This window comes from Maylandia zebra, linkage group LG8 (assembly GCF_041146795.1).
Source record: "Maylandia zebra isolate NMK-2024a linkage group LG8, Mzebra_GT3a, whole genome shotgun sequence".
Lineage (NCBI taxonomy): Eukaryota > Metazoa > Chordata > Actinopteri > Cichliformes > Cichlidae > Maylandia > Maylandia zebra.
This window is the reverse complement of record NC_135174.1, coordinates 14,706,232-14,713,274: the sequence shown is the minus strand read 5'-3', so window position 1 is coordinate 14,713,274 and position 7,043 is coordinate 14,706,232.

Here is a 7,043-nt window from a genome sequence, read left to right as displayed (position 1 = left end):
AAAAAACACAAGGTTCATTACCACAACTGAAAACCGTTAGTGAAACGACTCACTAGGCAATGAGGCAATTTAACAAACAAAAAACCCTCATATTTTCAAATAACACAAGAACACTAATCATCTCACAGGCGGCAACTCAAAAAGAGTGGGTTAAAAAAAAAAAAAAAGCAGCGGTACAGCGGCAGGAGGGACAACGTCTGTTCAAACCAGTCCCCCACGAGTGAAGAATCCTCAGCCTTTTGTATTCCCAGGTAAACACAGGCAGCCATGTCATTGGTCCACGGTGTCCGAGGATCCCACAGCAGCCAATGGTGTGTGTGGACTGGCACACTCCGATCTACATGAAGTTGGGCGGGCATAGGTCCCTGACCAGCCAATTACCTGTGAGTCCTGGCACGCTTCAATTTCCATACAGGAAGGCGGGCCCACATGAGGCCAGGGGCCGTAACATTAGCTTCACTTCCATGTGTTCCTCATCCTGAAAAGCAAGCTCCAAGGACGTTAACCTCTCCCTGAAGATGAGAAATGCAGTTCCAAAAGCAACAACATGGCAGGCCGAGAGACAACAGCAGTGTCCTGAGCAGTGAGCAGGTCCAGCAACAGCAGTATGGGCAAACTGCATCAGCAAAGAGAAAAACGCCATCATCATGACTGGATGGATGGAGATGCGATTCCAACAAGCTGCAACTTGACTGTATGTGAATGGACCTTTGAAAAGACTGAGTTTGACATTTGCCATTTCACTCCACGTTTGGAGTGAAATGGCAATGAAAGAGACAGTGGGATTGCACAGGACAAAGCTGAAGGGAAGAACTGCCACTGGAAAGGCTGTTGTTCAGCGTGTGAAATCAAATTGGGTTAGCGAACCTGGGGAGGAAAAACCGACTGCTTTAAGTGGGAAAATTTAGAAGGTGTCTTGGAGCACCACAAAATGGGACAGGTATACAAAATCACACACACAAAAAGAAAATGCATTAATCCTACTAACACAAACTCAGTATACAATAAAGCTCATGAAGACCAGACAATATCTTAAGCATGTTTTTCTGTTCTGACTATTGTCAATGTTGTACATGTTTTGTTTTGTTTGGTTAGTGCGCTGGCCCTTTCAGAGAAAGCTTGGTCTGTGCAGAGAAGTGTCAGAAAGACTCAGACAATTGACTGATTAATAGGGGTGGGGGAAAAAATCGATACTGTGTAGTATCGTGATATTTTGTTTACTAATAATGTATCGATACAGGGACAGCAGAAATCGATATTTTGTTACAAAAAAGGTTTTTGTGCTCTGACTTCAGAGCATGTTGATCCTTTTTCTGAGCAAGAATCCTGACATTCCTTCACTGTCCAAATGTGTTTAACTGTTTTTTGGCAGGAATAAACATGACAGTTTACTTATTTTAATTTAAGACATGTTTTATTTTAATTACGTTTAAAACTTTTTTATTTAATGTAAAATTATATTTTGTTTTAATTTACTTTCAAATTCTTCAGTTGCTGAATGGGCTGCATAGTTTTCATAAATAGCTATAATTGTACCAGATGGACAAGTTGGACTAGACTGTAATACAAACCGTTCAGTTTGTCAACAATAAAACTGACTGAAATGAGAGACTGAGTGTGAGACTTTGATATTAGATAAAATGAATATTGATAAAGTTTACCTTTATGTACCTTTATGACACCATATGGGGTTTTACAATGGGGGTGCTTGTGTGTTCACTGACTAAAGGCTGCGAGGGGACACTGGTTTTTTGGTGTTGTTTGAGTGCAGGTGCAGAGCTTGCTGCTCTGTGATTCCGACCGGGCTCCCCTTGCAAGTTAAAATGGATTGATCTCTGATTGTCTTGCTTCGTTCACGGTGATAAGTCTCTGAACCAGTGAGGCCTGCGAGTGCACACCTAACAGAGACACACTGATAAACAAAGGAATGTTTACTTCCTGCCTTTATAGGTTCACCTGTGCTTGTATATGGTGGACCGTTAAAGGAGTTGAGCCATATACAGGGGTGAGGGGAGTTGACACACGTGCTCGCACATGCATATACACACACATACAGTGCCTTAGCTTACACACCACAGGGGTGTTACAATGGGGGGTTGTGTAACTGTTTGTCACTGAATAAAAGGCTGCAAGGGGACGCTGGTTTTTTGAAGTTGAATGGGATCAGGTGAGGAGCTTTCAGCTCCAAGAGCCAACCAGGCTTCCCTTGAGCAGCAAGTAAAAACCGACTGAGAGGAATTGTCTTGCTTTGTTCACGAGAGTGAGTCTTTGAGTCAAGAGGCCTGCAAGCGCAGACCTAACATTTTCATTATTGTAGCTATCAGAGGAAATGGAACAATTTTGTATGTACTTTAAACTGAAACTATATTCTTAATAACCCTGAATGTATTTCTTATGCTGAATTTAAAGGGAAAATAAATATATTTTTAACTGAATAAAACCAACCTTACTTATGACTGAAATTTGCAGACACGAATAAACTTTCCAATCTGTTTAGTTTAAATGTTAGTAGTATTTACTGAAAAAATTACATTACTAAAGTACTGGATCAAAATTAAACAGTCTCACCACAGTTTAGTGTATCATATAAAACAGTGCTCTCTGTCTTGTAACTCCTCCTACATAACACTTATTTCAAATGACCCTCTTAGCTTTGAGCAGTCACACTATGATTTCTGCATCTTCGGTTTCAACTCCTTTCCTGACCCTTTCAGCAGAAGTAATTCATTCATCTGTCATTTATTTTTCATGGAAGTAACACAATGAACTGGATAATTAGTGCTACAATATCCTTGTTAGGTAAGAGAAATTTATGGCCTTCTATTCTGTCTGTTGTCTGAATTTATGCAAATAATGGACATATTAGTAGCATTTCAGTGAAAATTGCTTTTCTGCTAGCCACAGCACAGCAACATTTTTCAATAAAAAACATCTTTTAGTTTTAAAAACCAGCGGGGATGTTAAATTGATAAGTTAAATAATATCTTCTAGAAACGCTTTTGTGATTGTCATTTCCTCATATACATTTTACCTCCTGTGAATCACACTAGTTGCTGAAATGTGTGATTAGCTCAGTCAGGTCTTGACTGTCCTATGAGTTCATGCAGTCATCATATACACCTGCTTGTTTTTGTTTTACTGACACTGTACCTACTTTTGCAACAGGCATCTATTTTTTTGCATGCAAGACACATTGTCCTGGATTGGCCTTCCACTTGCATTTTTTTAAAGTGCCATGGACAAGCAAATCTGTACAGGTTATTTTTTCATGTGAATAGTTGTTCAGCACCACAGTGTTGAGAACTTTCAAATGTCAGACGTTGATACTTTCAAGTGGTAATGAAAAAAACAATGTGGTTAAAAAAATAGAATGAAAGTAATACAGGGCGTATGCAGTTTCATGCATGTGGTTATACTTAGAGGTGCTGCAAACACATTGTTCTATAAAGTGGCTTTAAGTAAGAATAATGATGATGCTTTTTCTTCATTAATCGTCAGGGTTAAATATTGCTCTTATGCGACATTACGTGATGGCAGAGCTTCAGTTCATCCTTTGTCATTTTTTTTTTTAATAAATAGGACAGGGGGAATGAATGAGAGAGAGAGGGGGAGAGAAAGAAAGAAAACCAAAGGGGAGAAGAGACGGTGAGAAGGGGGGGGAAGAGAGACAAAAAAAAAAAAAAAAAACTCCTGGGTCACCTGTATGGAGAAAAAAAACAAACAAACAAACAAACAAACAAAAACAAACAGAGGAGACAGCAAACAACAAAGAGCAACATAATAATAGAGAAAACAAAGCACCATCACAATAAACTAGCTAGTCATAGATATCAGTATTTACTAAGTAATAAACGATATTGTGCAGCACGCAAGCTAGACAGCGCACAGTGTGCTTTGAGGCAGCAGCCAAGAAAGCTTTAGTCCGCGTCTGTGAATACCCATGTGTGCATACCTGTGTGGATCAGCATGCTTGCATTCCAAAGGTTTCTCCATGTAATGATCTGCTAGGGAGTGTGGGGGGGCCACAGCCCCGTCCTCCAGGGTGTGAAGCGGGTATGGAGGAGATCAAAACTCCAGACATCCAGAGGCCCCCAGAACACAAGAGACCATGGAAGACCAACAGAGGGGCAGCCGCGCCACTGTCCCAGTAAGAGCTGAGGAGAGTCCCAGATGAGGGCTCGCCCAGCAGCCGCGGAGCAGAAGTCAGGGGGAGTTGCAGTGACGCGCCCGTGAGCTCCGCCGGCCCCCAGCTGCGCCTGAGTGACCGAGCCCTAGGCCGAGAGGCCGGGGGCACCCCACCTCCAAAGGGGCCCGAGCGAGCCCCAGGCCCCGACAAGCGGCCGCCAAGGAGTGAGCCGGTGTGTACCCGGACGCCCACCCCCAGACACAAAGAACCACCAACACACCGACACCTGAGGGAGTCCGCCACCGGCAGGGGAAGTGGTGGTGGGTGGAGATAGGCCTCCAAACCTTGGAGGGCCTGAGGTGTCCCCAGAGAGGTGGCGTCTGATACCCAACCTGACATATAGACACAGACATACAGGCACACACAGACACAAACATCCATTCCCACCCTCATGCTCTCATATGCACTCACTCCACACTCAACCAACGTAGAGACAGACATAAAGAGACGCTGTACACACAATCACACTCCCCAAGCGTACTCTACAAACCGGGTCTAGGTACCCTTGCCCCTGGAGGGGGGAATTGCACCCAGACCCAGGTGGTGTTACCCTTTTCCCTGCGGTGGGGAGAGGCAGACCACCCCGACTCCGCAGCAGCAGGGAGGCCCCACACCCCAGACCGCAGTCGGACGGCCAACTCCTCCTACTAGCCCTCCCGCTCCAGCAGGCCGCAGAGAATGGGGGTGGGAGAAGACTCCAAACCTCCCTCCACCCGCTCATTGTAGTGTTGATGCATATGTGTTCTAAGGTGCAATTAAAACCCAGGAGGGCATGGAGCTACCTGCCAAGGAGCAGCAGGTAAGCGCATAGTCCCTCCTGCTAACCCTCAATGACTAAGTGTATTTAAAATTGAGAGGTGGGCAACGACGTCAGGGGTGAGGTATACACCCTGATGGTGATTTGGACTCCGTGATTGTGCCCACCCCCAAGATCCTATATGTATGTGTAATGAGAGTGTGAATAATGTGAATGTCTAAGTTGTGGGATAAAATTGAGGCAGAGGCAGCCAGAAGGGGACAGGGGGGGGGGGGGGGGGGGGGGGTAGCCTCCTCTGCACCCTGGTGACATACCCCAACTCCAAGGCCCTGCATGTGTGGGTGGTTGTGGAGGAGCGGGAAGAGGGAGGCAGCTGGAGATGGGGAGGGAAGGAAGGGAGGGGCAGGTAACCCCTCCCTGGGGCCAGCTCCCCCGCTGACCCCAGTAGGCACTCCCACCCTCCGCGACCCGCCAGGGAAGGGGGGCCCAGGCCCATCAGACCGGGGCCCAGTGCAGTAGCGCCCCCCGGCTCCACAGAGCCCTGGACAGTCCACCCAACCCCACCACAGAGAAAACTGCACCCACCCCACCAACCACACATCTTCAAGACTACATAAGACGGTAAACGCCCAGGCTGAGATCTTCCTCCACCTCTCCTGTATCTCCCCCTCCTGCAGAGAGTTCCTGAGAGAAGAAAGCTCCTGCAAGATGTGACCATCCCCCCCACCAGTTGAAGAGCCCCCCAGGCGGCTCGATGCACCGGCGGCACCCTGCTCCAGGGCCGGGCCCCCATGCACCCACCCGCCCACAACCCCGGCAACACACCAACCAGGACCCGAGCCCCCGAGGCCCGGCCCGGGCCCCAGCCCAGAGACGGAGCGCCCCCAGAACCTCACGCCCATCCCGGACCCACCCAGGGGCAGCCAGGTTGCCAGGTCAGTAACCCGCGTCCGTCAGCACAGACCCTCCCCTAGCCCCGCTGCACGCAGCCGCGAGGAAACAGTCACCTGAGAGCCAACAGAGCCCTCAACCGGACATGACCGCTACCCCGGGTTGAGCCCCCCAAGGAAGATGCCTCCGGGGAACCCCCCGACGCCCTAAGCCTGTCCCTACCCCCTCACCAATCACAACAGTGAAGGCGGGACCAAACTATGACCCCCCACCCCCACTAGGTGATGGAGCTGATAAAAGGGGCCCAGAGCAATTGATCTAATGTGGTGGCAGAGGCTGTGTCAAGACTAATGTAATCTAATAGATAATTTCTATATTGGTTAGAATTAAGATTATTTTTATTTTTCCAGTTCATGAGGACTGTTTTCTTGGCTATGCATAGGGCAGTGAAGATCATATGGGCTATATTCTTTTCTGAAGTGACATTATCTAAGCTGCCCAACAAACACACTAAGGGGGAGGTTGGAATGTTACATTTCAGACATTTTGATAAGTCTTCACATATCTCGCGCCAAAACTTTTGCACTGGTGGACAGAACCAAAGAGCGTGGATGTAATTGTCTGGTGTATTGCCTTGACAGTGTGAGCAGTTGTTGGAATTGTCTTGCTTTGTTCACGAGAGTGAGTCTTTGAGTCAAGAGGCCTGCAAGCGCAGACCTAACATTTTCATTATTGTAGCTATCAGAGGAAATGGAACAATTTTGTATGTACTTTAAACTGAAACTATATTCTTAATAACCCTGAATGTATTTCTTATGCTGAATTTAAAGGGAAAATAAATATATTTTTAACTGAATAAAACCAACCTTACTTATGACTGAAATTTGCAGACACGAATAAACTTTCCAATCTGTTTAGTTTAAATGTTAGTAGTATTTACTGAAAAAATTACATTACTAAAGTACTGGATCAAAATTAAACAGTCTCACCACAGTTTAGTGTATCATATAAAACAGTGCTCTCTGTCTTGTAACTCCTCCTACATAACACTTATTTCAAATGACCCTCTTAGCTTTGAGCAGTCACACTATGATTTCTGCATCTTCGGTTTCAACTCCTTTCCTGACCCTTTCAGCAGAAGTAATTCATTCATCTGTCATTTATTTTTCATGGAAGTAACACAATGAACTGGATAATTAGTGCTACAAT